The sequence below is a fragment of the Ruditapes philippinarum genome, unplaced genomic scaffold (assembly GCF_026571515.1).
Source record: "Ruditapes philippinarum isolate M1 unplaced genomic scaffold, ASM2657151v2 ctg3880_1_1_1_1, whole genome shotgun sequence".
Taxonomy (NCBI): domain Eukaryota; kingdom Metazoa; phylum Mollusca; class Bivalvia; order Venerida; family Veneridae; genus Ruditapes; species Ruditapes philippinarum.
This window is the reverse complement of record NW_026856372.1, coordinates 91,382-107,819: the sequence shown is the minus strand read 5'-3', so window position 1 is coordinate 107,819 and position 16,438 is coordinate 91,382. Positions and strand designations below refer to the sequence as shown.

The 16,438-nt window shown below is 31.5% G+C and overlaps 1 long non-coding RNA gene across 1 annotated transcript; it reads right to left on the bottom strand.

The window, feature by feature from the left end:
• Positions 1-3,409: 3,409 nt before the first annotated feature.
• Positions 3,410-9,296, bottom strand: LOC132746311 (uncharacterized). Its single transcript, XR_009627974.1, has 3 exons — positions 9,105-9,296; positions 7,947-8,052; positions 3,410-4,678 (listed from the first exon to the last, which is right to left on the bottom strand). It is a non-coding gene; the product is annotated as an uncharacterized LOC132746311 (long non-coding RNA).
• Positions 9,297-16,438: the final 7,142 nt, after the last annotated feature.

Genomic DNA, 16,438 nt, shown 5'->3' with positions numbered 1-16,438 from the left:
GATAAATTTAATTGACTGAAAGGCAGAAAGCTGTCATTATAGATACTCTCTGCTATGTACCATGCATGTAAAATCAAAGTGCTGCAGCACTGAATGCGACGGACATGCAACCGGAGAGACATTAAGGCTTTTTTTTAGAAAAAAAAAAACAACAAAACACAAAAGATATAACAGAGAAAATTTGTTCCATACAAGTTCGAGATTTGTAGAGCAATATATTTTATGTGTCCCAATCTGATATAATACAGATTTTCTACTTATACAGAATGAAATTTATGCCTAAAAACTCTGGTCAAACTTGTAAATCAGTGTCCTTATCGATTTAAAGTATTCCAAGGAATGATATGTAAATAGAAAAAAAACTGTCAACGACATATTTCTAAAATAAAACCATGCAAATTAACTTCAAGCATAATACATTATACATGTGATAATGTTATTTAGAATTGCTTATATCATAGTGGGCATATAGAAAATAAAATATAAGTCATTTGTATTTTTATTTCTCTTGGATATGTCTCATTAAAAATATTTTTTGGTTAAAATCATCAGCAATTAAAAGTGTATTTTTTTAGATTTTTTTATTTACAAGGTAAATATGTAGAGGCCAGAGCACATCGTTTTTATTTTAATTTAAATGTCACATAAGCTGTCCTTTTCAATTTCACACTAAATTCCATTTTCAACTTGTTTGCTTCTTACAATTGTAAGTATTGCATGTAAGCAAAGTAAGTATCCGCTGGTTTATTACATGTATAATGTGTACTCCCTAATCGCCTGCAGGTGAAGCAGAATCTATTTTTAGAATGGCGAATGTTAACTCATATCGTGACCTAGAAAAATATGTAAACAAACCACAAGAATCGGAAGTAGAACTGATATTATAACTTCCTTCAATAAAGATTACCATGAAAGACTACATGGTAGTAAAGTGTTGAAAAAACTTTCTTGTTACATGCATTTTCAAAAATAGATAATTATACTAACCATTATACTGTATCTAATTTATTAATAACTGCTGAATATTCAGCTAAACACGCGGTATGAGTCACGAAAATAGTTCTTCTTTTATTAATGCGCGAGTTATTCTAGAGTCACGAAAAACTTTTGATTTGTTAATAATAATGTTTTGTATAATGTAGAAATATTTATTTCCTACTAATAATTTCTTGGAACTCAGAGCTTACACCTTTATTATAGTATAATTTGCTGTCCTACTTTTTCGACAGCTGTAAATCGTTTCGGCAGTAATTTGCATATTGCGCAATAATACTACGGGACTACAACGTTTGTATCAATCAAATACGTTCATATTTTAACTAGGATAACTTAATTTGAAATTGAAAAGGCTAAATATGGAAGATTTTAAGATATCCCGACAAAGTATGTGAGTTTTAAAGGATCAAATTCATGTACTATTTCATGGGCTGTTATTCGGTTGAGGACACTGCGCGATTGTAGCAGACGAAATCCCATGTGTAGATGACTTAGCTCTGAACGCGCCTGAGGGCGCGTCCGTCGCAAAAATGTTTGGGATGATTCGATATTTTATTTCATGTTTTCCCCCTTTTCTTATTTATCGTGCTATATTTTGCCCTTCAAAAAGCCAAAAGTAGTACAGTGTATATAGTACTAAATCAAAATAATAAGATATCCGCTATGAACGGGAAAAGAGCAGTTGGCCTAAATATAAATTCCAGAAAATGGAGACCATTCGAGGTCAATCAAATCAGGTACATCTGTTTATAGTTACCTCCCGTTTTAAAGAATATTATTGACTTCCCTGTCATAATATTTTGACCCCCGGTCACAGTATTATGACCTCCCCACACGTAAGAAAATGACCCTCGCGAAGATTGGCGATTCCCTTTCCCCTCTCCACATTGTAAATAATGACCTCTGTCATTTGTCGTTATTTTTTTAAAGAAATGTTATCCCTTTCACTCGTTAGAAGGAAATAATGAAAAAAAAATGAAGAAAATAATGGAGAAAAAGTGAAATTTTGCAAAAAGGAAATAAAGGAAATGATTTTATAAATTTTCTTTTCGAGTTAAATCATGCTTAAATCACTGATCATTATTTTTTTGAAATGCAAAAGCTATAAGTGGAAATATCATAAATTCTTATTTTGTTTGTACTTTGTTTGTTGAATTCATTTCAGTGTTGTTATATTTTTCTGGTCATTCGGAACACAATACATGTTGAAGATTGAGTTCCGCTCAAGCCGGGTCTAGGGGACGTTAGAAAAGTTGCACTTTTCATTATCCCCTATGAGCAGACTCAATCAGACCGAGTCTGAAATTTTCATGTTGTTTTGCTGATTTCAATGCATTGTTGTTTTGATGGTTTAAATGCATTGTTATTTTGCTAATTTTAATGCATGATTATTTTGCTGATTTAAATGCTTCCGAGGGATCACTTTTTTCCGATATTTACAAAACGAATTTACTTATCGTTGTTCATTTACATTGTACTTCGACAGGATCATGTCTTTGTTTCTTTTTGCTTGCTTGAGCAAGAAACTTGTCGTTTGGATGCGACAAAACGCATCAAAACTCCAAACCGGTGTTAAATAGCCGATATACACCTCTCAGGACGATGTTATTTCTTAATTTTACACTCGGTATTTAGAGAAATGGGGTCACTGTTACAATAGAAATATGACCGAGGAGCCGGTATTTTTAATGAAAATTACAACGGTCATTTTTTTTAAAAAGAATATTGACTCCATATGTGGTATAATAGAATGACCCCTATACACGAAGTAAATGCATAATATTATGCTGAGAGAATTTAAGGGTCAAATCTAATGTGACGTCACAGATGTTCAATTCAAGAGTTCTTTTACTCTTTAGAATTTGTCTTTCTCTTTCCGAACCCGTTTTAACTTCAAAATACTATATATACAATGTACCAACAAACATTAACTATACATGTATATACATTTCTGATTTAAGGCCCATTATCCCTCATTACTAATTGGCCTACTTAAATTGCTTCCATTATAGGGATTTTCTATTTTGTATGGAAATCAAAATACTAGCTTTTTTTTTACATTTTACTACTTTTATGACCAATAATTTCACATTCACCGCCACTGTCTTCAGGTGATAAGCGTCTGAAATGCTATAAAACCATTAAAACTCATGTTTTCCCTTTCTAAAGAAGGAAAAAAATATTCCTTTCTGATGCATAATGTACCTTTAAAAGAATAAGATACAAATGATGTTTTATATACATTTTGAAATAACAACAAAATAATGAATATAATTATGTTTAAATATATTCTCGTCCGCACACAGACACAAACGTGTTGAAAGCCACACTTGAAAATACACGCGCGCACGCACACCAACACGCGTAACATAGGCACACACGCGCGAGCACGCACACACATGTATGAAAACAAGAAAATTAGATAGTTTTACTAGCTCTTGCAGAATTTTTTCAACTTGTTTTTATATGATAAATGTTGCAGTTTATTATTCAGATGTTTTGATCCGGGAATAAATCTGACGGTTTACAATAATTTGGTTATAAGAAAAATCTATATGGTGAAGAACATTTTAAAAAGACTCAAGGAAACGAATTTGTGATCCACGTGGGTCTGATTAGAGCGTTAAGAAACCACAATAGTTGTATCAGTGAACCCTGGAAACGTTATTGAACATGTCAAATGAATGATTTAGGTTTGTTTCAATCATACAATATCCACAATTTCTGATATTATACCTTCCAGGGTTTGTTGTCACATGACTTGTTTTCAAACTGCTCTATGATTCTGTTGGTGTCTAAATTTCGTTCAACATGTATACATAGATATATTTACGCTTCAAACCCAAAATATATAGAATTTATACAGAAATTCATGCTGGAACTTTAACAAAAGTCAATTTAGCGTGATTTGAGTACATAAGATAATTTTGATATATTTGTCATTAATTTTCCCGAGAATCCCTTTAATAATTACGTAACAGTTGTAATGTACTGACTCGATGTTGATCAAATCCTAAGTAAAAAATACTATGTATCGCCCGCATATGTGTGAAAATTATATGTGTTTATGCACACACAAACAAGAAGAATAACAATAGGAAAAAACATAAACCAAAACCAAACAAAAATTCTGCAGTTGAAAAATTATACCCCAGGATTTTCAACTCTGGAAATAAATGATGAAATTATGAAACCGATTTTACAAATGAAATATACAATTCGTTTGTTGTAGAACACATTATCCTGTTGACTTGTATTGTGATTGTTTTCATTCATTGATACAGTAAAACTCCAGTAAATGTTGTTTTCCTTTTATCAATGTCATGCATTTTATTCAGCGGTGCCGCTGTTTGTAGCCAGACTTTCTGCCCTTTTGATAAATGCATCACGACTGCATTTGCTGACGTCACATCCTGTCCGTCATGCCACGCCTCTGCACGCGCAGATGCTTTTTCCTTGCCGTCTACAAAAAGGTTGACATGAGCTGCTTTTCCCTTTACATTTAATACTTCAACAAAGAACATCAAGAAGTATGTTCCTTTAACTGGGGCTATGAACATTCCTGTTTTAATATTATATCCAAACCCTTCATTGCTATAAACCAAGTCAAAAATGATCACGTGGTTAGCACTTACATCTTTCAGCGTCTTAGTTAATGCCAACGAGAAGTAGACATGCTTTTCTGAAAATAAAAAAGAACAAAAATTAACAATTATATTTACAATAATGTCGGCGTGATTGATGATGACGTCGGGAATTATGGTGACGTTGGGTTTTTAATCATGTCCATGAAGAAACAAGAAATAACCAAATACTTTGTAACGGATATATACGGAAGAGCATTAGTGCCAGGTGTATGTTTTTTATTAACTCGAAATTTCCAGTTACTAACTCGAAATTTCGAGTTACTTATCTCGAAATTTCGAGTTACTAACTCGAAATTTCGACTTACTAACTCGAAATTTCGACTTACATTGCACGACTTTCATTGGTTGCCGGTGAAAGCATGGATTGAATTCAAGATACTTTCTTTCGTGTGTAGCTGTTGCACATTGACAGAGCACCTTTAACATTTATTTAACAGAACAATTTTATAGGGTCAAATTGTCCACACATACTGAACATATCCTTCGCTTTTTTTGTGGAGGGCGGGGGGTGTAAAATCACACTTTCCACATTTCTGTGTTAACCGGGTGTCTCTTTTTCTTAAGCACATATACAACCATCATGTGGTGAAACAACAAGTCCAAAACCCACCCTATTGTAAACTGTGCAATATCATGTGTTAAATAAGTTAGTCTGTCACGTTTCTTTATACTAATAATGTTTTTGTAACATTATTCATTATTTACTAATACTTTGATATTGTGTTGATAAAGTTGATAAAAGTGATACTTGTTGTTATATGTTGGGAATAATATAAAAGCATCCGATTTTACAAGAAATATAGTCAGTCCAACAATTTTGACAAAGGCCTCAGCACGCCCTATTTTGGCCACGCCGCGATACTTTCCTCAGATGTCCAACACGTGAAGTATAGGATTGGTTTTTTACAGGGATGAGTAGAATATGATTAGCGAAAAGATATGTTCGAACAGATGAGCTGAAGAACGCCTGAACGTACAAATTAAAGGAAGCCTTTTTTTTTAGGTCGGGTGTGTATATGCCATTACTAATTTTAAGTTAAATTTCAATAGTTTTTGTCCAGGCACCCGTTTCTCCATCTCCATCGTTCAAAGGCACTGCCTACTATATCTTATACCATCTAACTAATAACTTTGGCCATTCTTGTAATGTTAGTAAGTCGAAATTTCGAGTTACTAAGTCGAAATTTCGAGTTAGTAACTCGAAATTTCGAGATAAGTAAGTCGAAATTTCGAGTTAGTAAGTCGAAATTTCAATTAAGTAACTCAAAATTTCGAATAAGTAAGTCGAAATTTCGAGTTAGTAACTCGAAATTTCGAGATAAGTAAGTCGAAATTTCGAGTTAGTAACTCGAAATTTCGAGTTAGTAACTCGAAATTTCGAGTTAATAAAAAACATACACCTGGCACTAATGCTCTTCCGTAGATATATACTTATGTGAAAATTAAGATTATTTTGGTACCTACTATGATTTAAAAAAAATATTTTATTTTATTTATAAAATCAATTAAAGAATGTCAAGTGACGTGCAACTACAATAAATTCCGAAATGTTGTCTTCAGTTATAGATTTTGTACTTTTGGTTTCTAACAATATAAAAGATGTAATGATAACTTTCATATTTATAAATCCACTTAATTTAAATGGATTTTACGCGACATAATGAATAAATTATGTACAATGTAACATAGAGAAAAGCAGTATCCATAAAAAACACCCAAAAAGGCAAAAATGAAAATATTGCAGGCTCGGTTTGACTGAGCCTGTTCACGAACGGTAGTGGTAACAGTTAATTGTGACGGTAATTAACTTTTTGACTATTGGTTCCTGTATATTGTTTCCGGGTCAATGTAAGAAGTGAACAAGAGTCACCGTCTAGCGGAGCCACTATTGTTTTTTTCTTATTTCTCAAGTCAAACACATATTATAGTGAAGAGTACTCCTATAAAACATATTTTCTTCGTAAGAAATGAAATCCATATTTCATGTTTGAACTTTACGGTCAATGTCAAATTAAATCCATATTTCATATTAAGTTTTGTCATTGACGGTCAATGTCATTATTGAAGGGTGAGGTCACATTTGAATTAATCATCTTGCCTGTTTTGTCAGCATGTATGTTCTTTTGTGCAAGTATGATTCAAATCTATAAATGAATAACAAAGTTATGACAGTTAAAGCAAATTTCAATAATTTGACCTTGACGGTCAAGGTCAAAAAAGGTCAAACCCATATCATAATATTTCAATTTGTCGGTTTTGCCATAAGTCTCCTTTTGTCCAAGTATGAATGAAATCTGTAAGTCATGACAATTTAAACAAATTTCAATTATTTGACCTTGACGGTCAATGTTAATTAAAGGTTAAGGTCATATCAGAATAACTCAATATGTCGGTTTTGTCATATGTGTTCTAAAATTTAATCCAAGTACGAATCAAACCTGTAATTAAAGAACAAAGTTATGACATTTTAAGCAAATTTCAATAATTTGGTCATATTTGAATTATACAACATATGGATTTTGTCATAAATGTTCTTTTGTCCAAGTATAAATCAAATCTATCAAAAGATAACAAAGCTATCACCAATTGCAGCAAATTTCACTAATTTGACCTTAAGTGTCAAGGTCAAATTAAGGTCAATGTCACACTTAAGACCAAGGTCAAATTTAATTTAATCTTCAATCTCTTGTCCCATTGATTCTTGTGTACAAATATGCAGACAATACATTTATTAATTACAAAGTTAAAGCCAACTATAGTGATAAAACTGTGAAATAACAATTATCAATTTGGTCTTTTTAAGGCCTTGTCTGTCGTAGTACGAAGATTATCCATTCATAAATAACGAAGTTTTAGTTAATAATAGCAAACATCAAGCAAAAATCATTAATATGAACTTCAAGGTCAATTTCATTGATGAGTGAAGGTCATAACCAATTTGGTTTACTTGAAGGACTTGTTCAAAGTATTGTTGCTTCCAATCCATTCATACATAACAGAAGTATAGCCAATTATAGAAAAAAGCAAGACAAATTAAAACATTTGACCTTGAAGGTCAAGATCATTCATTAGTGAAGTCAAAGTTCTCAGTTTCTAAGACAAATTTAGGGTTACAAACTTAATTCACTCTTAATGAAACTAAACAAACGAATATATATCAAACTGCGTTTTAGAAAATTGGCCATTAACTGATCGGCACAATAATCATTTGGGGACCATTTGCAGTCTTTTGTAAAACTATATATATGCTTGTGATTTTGTTTTTAATTGTTTCTTCATATAAACTTAAATAAAGTTCAATACCAGCAGAAGAAGTAACTTGTCGATTCTTTGTTTGCTTTTCGTCCTTTGATACCACTTTCAGGTTGTTTTCTTTTGCTGTTTTTGTCGAATCTATGCCTGTCTGAGCCTAGAAAAATTATAAAAAATGATTTTGATATTAGAAAATGTGTAAAGGTAAGTAATTACTCTGCTGAAACCAAAAGAAACTTTCTTAGAGAGTAATTACTTATCCCTCTTATAGAAAGCGATCGTTGCCATAATAAATATGTATAGTCAAGGCACGTTTTAAAGGAACATTATTCCTCAGAAACAAATAAATTTTAACACCTTAGAAAAGACAAACATGAGTTTTATAATGTTTGAATAATGTTAGATGCTTGTCACATGCAAAAAATAATTACTACTATGAAATAATTTTTCATTTAAGTAGCAAAATGAAAACAAAGTAGTATTTTGACTTTCATACAAAAAATACTAAATAATTTACTTAAACTGTACTTATTGCCAAAAAAACTATGTTCAGATGAAAAAAATGCTTCCGGTAATTGGCCAATGAGTAACTTTTTGGATACTATAAAAGAACGCCAAAATTAATATAAAAAAGCTTGTTAGAAATAAAAACAAAAACATATTTGAGGCACAGTGGACCTTTAGCAGGTTGACTTGGCTCCATATTAATTTTTTTAACTCAATAAAAAAGGAGTAAATAAATGGAAATCGGACAAGTCACATTAATATTAGCATGCGTTGTTTCCAGGGTTAAATGATATATAATATAATTTGCATTTAAACATTTTAGTATTGTTTTTATTCATTGTGTCCCATTTTATAGCACAATGTAAACTTCAGTAAGAAAACCATGCAATAGTGTGAATATATTGATGTATAGCATAACCTTTGATGATATGAAATATGTGTAGCTAGGGGGACAATTCCTCAGATCTGCTGTGATATGGTCTGTGGACTTGTCTCCCTTAGAGACAAAATAAGAGAAAAATAGTCTCAGGTATTCTCTTTAGAATGGCTTTCCATGTATTTTATGTTTGTGTTTTATGTTATATATACAATTTTATGTATACATGTAAAGATGGGAATGCATTAAAGAAATGAATACTTTAATACTGTCATATCGCTAAATAATAGCCAAGGGCCTCCGAATGGTAGTATGTATGTACTTACTTTTTCTGGAGGGCCCGGACGTCCTTTCTGAGCAGCCAAATTATTGCGACCAACCACTGCAAGTAAAAAAGATGTATAATCATAAATTATGATGTAATTAACTTACTACAGTTATGGAGTACAATTAAACACGTGAGTGACACTTGCATTTTAACGCCTTGTCCGGTATATACCGGAATACGGTATTTAATGTGGTGCTCCATCGATTTTTTTTTCAGTCTCACACAATCATGATAATATTATGATGATAACTACTACATATTGCATTCAATATCATTATTGTCACTCATCATCATCAAAATTATCATCATCATCATCAAAATTATCACCATCATCATCATCATCAACAACAACAACATCGTCACCATCATCAACAACAACATCATCATCATTATAATCAACAACAATAACATCATCATTATCAACAACAACAACAACATCATCATCATCAACATCATCATCAACAACAACAACAACAACAACATCATCATCATCATCATCAACAACAACAACAACAACATCATTATCATCATCATCATCAACAACAACAGCATCATCACCATCATCATCATCAACAACAACATCATCATCATCACCACCATCAACACAACCTTAATCTGATTATCCAATAATTACTATTATCATTGTAAGCATTGTCAAAGAAATAAAAGTTCTGTTCTGTTTTGGTGTTTCTGATAATTTGTTCAGACATAATTAGTATCTTTCAAAGATCATGGCGGAATGGCCAATATGGTGGGCGCTTTTATTCCAAACTTATCAGTAGAAACGCTACGGTAACACTTTTATTTTTATTCATAGCATTTAACATGGCATAAGAAGAAAATATAAAAAAGTAATAAATAGTGATCTTAACCTCTGGGAATATATTGTCCAGCCAAGATTTTGTATATACATGTATTTAGTTTATTTTTATATTTTTTTTTATCTTCGGACACGTGTTACTCACGATGTACAAATAACAAAGAAATTTCAGATGAAATCAGTTAATTACGTTCACAGATGGGAGAAGTATATGTTGCCTAGATCATATTATTTAAATTATTTTTATAGACTTTTATAACAACTTTGACATATGATCATGCTATTGATTTGTTTGAATACATATTTTTTTAGCTCGTTTGTGATAAAAGTTTAAAGTTTATTCAATCTGACTCAAGTTCAGTTGACGACCGTATATCTTTCGCTTTCTTTATAATTCGAATTTCCTGAGAAAGCTATTTTAAACCATGCAATCAAATCTTTTTAACATAGGCGTTACAAGAATCAAAATACTTATATCCGTAGAAGTTAAATAAATTGTTGATTTTTGTTAAAAAGAAAGAAAAAATTAAGAAATTTTTAACAAATTAACTTGAAATAATAGTCAATTTTTAATAAACAAGATTGTTTTGCCAGTTTACTTGTCGGCTGTATGGGCAACGTCATGTTTGTTCTCGAAATCGTGAAAATTACCTTCTCGGTATTGGTTTTCCCAGGGTTGTGAAAGGTCACCAAAATGATTTCGTATTTGGTCACGGTCAGATCTAAAAGCATTATTTAGAGCTGATTTTAATCAGTTCGAGACTTATTTGAGACACCATTCGAAGTCTGAATCCTGAAACTGGCCTATACCGGGGTGATTTTGGTTGAGATGCAGTTACCTTGACAACTAACCCACCGCTGCCGCTATTGGTTGCCTCGTGTTGACCATTAACGATACTTTAAAGGCCCAAAATGGGTTTACTTATATCTCTTAAAAGTGTTGGTTTGTTGTTGTTGTTAATTATTGTAATTTTGTGCCTTTTTAATTTTATTTTTGTGGTGCCTTGTTTGTTATTCTTTACTTTGGTGCCTTTTTTATAGCTACTAACATTGGCTTATTACCTTAACCTTCTTTTTCAATTAAAACAGTTACAATGTACAGTGTTTTTGTATTTTGTAGAAGACAAAGTACCACCTTATTTACATTTTGTACCTTTATGAAAAATAATATCACAATAAGCGCTACTTTCTTCGGGTAATAATCACCTGAAATGCTCTTAATTAAACGTTACAAAATTCATGTTTTCCTTTTATGATGAAGTAAAAATTCATTTGTTTCTACGGCATAATATGCCTTTAGACATAAAAAGCCCTAGTAAAAACTATGGAGCAAGTTAGAACTTACGTCTAATTACTTACAATCTTCAAATAGTTTCATCTTTTGCTGACTAGAATTCATTTTGTCGTCTAAGGCTTGCGACATGTTGCGCAAATTCTGGATATTTTTGGAAAGGGTACTATTCATGTAAGATATTAGCTTAACTAAATCTTCCGTTGGTATTTTATTAAAGTTTTCACTGTTGTCAATCTGCTCCGTTACCGTAAACCCGTCCGCTGCTTGCAACATTGCGGTGCTACCCGCGGAGCCTAGTTGATAAAACTCCTTACGAATCTGTTTCACTTTTTCTTCTACTTCCGCCTCTAGATTTGACTTTAACATAAAATAGTTCCCTAGGGTTGAGCACACAGACAAAGTAGCAATTGTTAAACCGGCAACAATAACAATCCTATAAGTATCAACCATTGTAATTGTTTTAAGTGTCTTTTTGTGAATTTTATCCAATCAGAATAAGTCTTTGTTAGTAACCAATCAAAATAGGGTGTTTTTTTTTTCTTTCTTGATGAGTAGCCAATCAGAGTAGGTTTGACATGGTGTCTCCTATCCTATATCAATTCAAAATATCTTAAATAAAATATCGCTTATGCCAAAATGCGTACACTAGTTCCATTTTGTGAATTATTATTCCGGATTTTACTACATTTTTCAATCAAAATTCTATTATACATGTAAATAAACGTGATGTAACAAAACTCATCACATTAGATCCCTTAACTGATTTGATCCGAGCTGTAATTAAGAAAACTTGTAATGATTCTTTGTATCATTTTCACAACACCATTGAAAAACGTGGAATAAATTTCTCCAATAAAATTACATGCTAGTAATCTCTTATACGTTTTTGTTTTTTTGTAACAAAGATGTTCAAAGTTGTTTTTCTGTGGTAGATATCGAATTCTAACCTGGGAACATTAAACAGCCGCCACAAACATAAATCAAATTAATGTCCTTATAATTTGTCTTAGACTTGTCAGTAGAAAAGTAATCGAACTTAAGATTTTTGCAATATCATTCCCATTTTTACAACATGTCATCTACTTGCTGAATATTAGGCCATTCCTAGAACATCGATTTTTAAAGAAAGTAAAAAATAAAAACAGAAACAACAACAAAAAAACAACAACATAAAACCAAAAAACGAAATCAACAACAAGAAAAAAAGAAGAAAACAACAACAACAAAAACCAAAACAAACCCACAAAAAAACAACAACAACAAAATGACAACAACAAACAAACAAACAGCAACAAAATATAAACATACTTCATACAAATCCTTGAATAAAATATAATTTCTTGCGGAAAGCATTATGACTTCTAAGCAAATAAAAAAAACTGTGATGTCATAAGTACATGTGACATCGTTCTTATTACACAAAAGCTTGTGTAAATTCGGTGAACATCGTGATCCAGATGATCCTTTTCATATAGTCTGTATCACCCAGAAGTTTGAATTTTACATCCCCTGTTTTTGCCATATCGTGCTTTGTGCAATATTCTTAAGGTTTGCAAAGAGGCAAAACGTTTATTTGTTTGTACAAAATTTTAAACAAAAATAAAAAAACAAAACACTTTCAAATTTAGAAAAATTATACTACGAGAGTTGACACAGAGCAAAAACCCACTTTTAGGGGCACCTAGTTCCAAAAAATAGACTGACGGCCTCACGTTCTTTACATCAATTTGTTTCAATCATGTCTTTAGTTACATATCTGCAAAGTTTAAGATTTTATTCTTCCGTCTTTGCATTTGTAAGAAACAACTTCAAAATGTGTGCGTGGGCTAGATAGCATCTGATTATCTAAGACACTGTGTATAACTGTGTCAAAATGCTTATATGCCGTGAACTCGATATATTTATCTAAATTTAATATGCCACATCTGCTTATCTTAGTTACTGAAGCATAATGAAGTTACCAGATCGATGCTAATAGTCTTGACTTATTGATTCTCACATAAGGGATTGTTTTTCTAAAACTTGATATAAAAACTTGATAACTCTCAATCATCACGTTGAATATAAGTATCAAGCATGAAATTTCTTTAAGGTAATTCGTTTTGTTTAAATTTATTTTGGTCGTAAGTCTGAAATTTCATTCATTTGAAGTGCCAAACGTTATTTCCAGATAAAATTCAAGCTATACAGTACTTGAATAATTGTGTGCTTTTTCAGTACAATATTCTCCCTAAGCAACGGAATAAATACTTTTTTCTTTGTTTCGTTTTTCCCCTCTCTATGCAAAACTAAAAAAAAAGCAGTACTGCTGAACATAAAAATGATAGTAAAATAAAAAAGAAAACAAAACACGCACTTAATAATTTTGTTTTGGCCTCGTAACTGTGTATTAAATCTATCTGGTTAATCATACATAATAACTTTTGTATCTCACTTTATGTACTAAGGCCCTTAAATAAGATTCTGCGTCACTCTACATTTTCATTTTACGTCTAATCTTTAGTGTCTATATCTATGATGATACTTATAAGATAGTTATTTTTGCCTTAAAGCTGCATACCTCCAGATGAGCGAAAATATTTCAATAAAATCAAACTTGAGAAAAAATGTACTAAGATTTTAGGAAAAGTAAAAATATTCAAGATTCAAGTAATATTTACATGTTATGTGCAATTAATGACTGATTTTTAGTATTTATAACTATATTACTACATATGTACTGCGTTACTAACGCAGTAAGGGCTATTTTTGGATATTTTGTCCTCTTTTTAGTAATTTACGTGGTTTGTAAGTGCCATTGATAATGTTTAAATTGCTTCCTTTTGGTAATTTCACTAAATAAAATTTTTAAACACATTTTCAAATTTTCATATAAATTAGCATGAATCTGGAGGCATGCTGCTTTAATCTGTGATATGGATAAGTAATTACCATCCTATGCAGTGTACTTGAATTCAATTTGTGGATCAGAAATATATGATCAAAATACATTTATATTTTATGTTTTGTTTTTTTTTTGTTTGGTAGTATATTAAAAAAATGTAGTTGATTTATAAAAATACTTATACTGGTACTTTCATATTTCGAATAAGAAATATTGGTACTGCAGTACTGAACTAAAATCTATTACCGGTACTGTAGCAATTTAAGTGGCAATTACTTGTACTGGTACTTAAATACTATACCCCGAGAACTAATACATCTCGACTTTTTATTCCTTCCCCAAATGGATTTTATTTTTGTGCTATTTCTGTCCGTCTCATTCAGTGCTTTTAGCACTTTGATTTTATCGAGCTACACTTATAATAATAATAATAATAATAATAATAGTAATAATGAAAATAATAATAATAAACATAACAGAAAATGCATTGTCTAACTTAAACATTCACAGTCCATACCATACTTATTTATTTACATACATGAAGTGATGTGACATTTTAAATAATATATATACATACATATATATTTTGTAATTAAAATAACGTACAATGTGACTAATTTCAGTAATGTGTGCTATAGTGACGAAATATTGTTGTTTTTATTGCCTCGGGATAACAGAAATAGGACAAGAAACGGAAAATATGTTCCTTATGTGTTTGTAGAACACTGCCAATGCATAAACTTTAAATATTGTGCAGCAGTCTTTAAAGATTAAAAAATCAGTGCGACACATTTTGTATCAATAAAAAGATCCTATCAAAGTTATATCATGTAACGACATGTAAATCGTTGAACTCTGGATAAAAAAAATAGGTCAAAAGTTAATGACATAATGTTATATTATTATATAAGCATACTTGTATTATACATGTAGTTGCGTTATATAATATGACCAGTGGGAGTTATGCCAATTAATAAACAAGCCTACCCCCCAAAACCACTTTCCCCCGGCCCACCCACACCTAACATTTGCCTCTGGAAGAGTGAGGGAAATAATTGAGTTTTAACCCTCCGTTTGTGTAAACTATACTCGTAATAATTGGCATTACTAGGGAAGTCGCGTTGTTGTTGGAGGTTCCCTGAATTCGTGAATTTAGTATGTTGAAATCGCGAATCATTGAAGTCGATTTCGTGATATTCATGAAGTTGTAATGAACTCAAGAAGTTAACATGTCCCCATTTGTCAAACGTAGTGATCAAAGTTAAATCTTTTTATCACATACTCGTGCCGATTTTGCGACTCCGTAAAAATTGTATTGCACGGCCGTGCTTATATTTGGACGTGACGTCATTTGCGTTATACAAACACTCAATCTCCTACGCAGTGATCTCCCCTTATCAGTACAATCTGCAAAGGGAGGTTTGACATACGTTTCACTAAAGGCGCATCATTGTAAAATGACTCTTTTCCTTTAAAAACTCTTTATTTTGGATATGTGATAAACAGATTATATTCGTGTAATTTCAATACTGAATTTATTGAACTCGTTGAATAAAATGATATTATGCTCGCCAGAAGCTCGCATAATATAACATTATTCATCTCGTTCAATAAATTCAGTATTGAATTTACACTCATTTAATATCCTCTATTTACGGTCTTGGACGTGTTTGATAGCGAACTTTAAACCTACTCAAAAATTTCAGAAGGTTATCCTATCACTGCAAACGTTCGACTTCAAACGCAAAATGCTTCTTTGTTTACATTTTGCTATCTTTATGACAGATTACTGCACGTTCAGCGCAAACTTTTTCAATAGTAAAATAGGTTACATACTCTAAATTTACTATTCAAACATTATTAAACACATGTTTGACATTTCTAAGGAATTGAAATTATGGTTTTCTGAGGCAGAATGTGCCTTTAATAAAAATTACTTCTAGATAACTGCGTCAATCATATTGTAAAGTATAATTTTGCGTTGTCTCCCTTTACATGATTTTCTGTTGATTTTTTTATTACATGAATGTTTATAAAATGTGATCTTTATAAACGTATTAAATTTTTGACCACAAAATTACTTGCATGACACGTCAGCCGATATTTAAGTTTAAGGTGTGACATTTAACATTTTTGCGGCCTATGTGGTTTTGCTTTGTTGTCTAGGTTACGTGTATATAATGCACCTGAGAACTAGGTTAACGCACAAACTTGTTCACGCCCAAAAAATCAGTTTGAGCCATGAATAAAATGACGTCTGCTCAAAGGGCATCTGATATGCTGATACAATACAGGTGCATTGTGTCTAACTCGCTTCGATATTTAAGTAGAGCT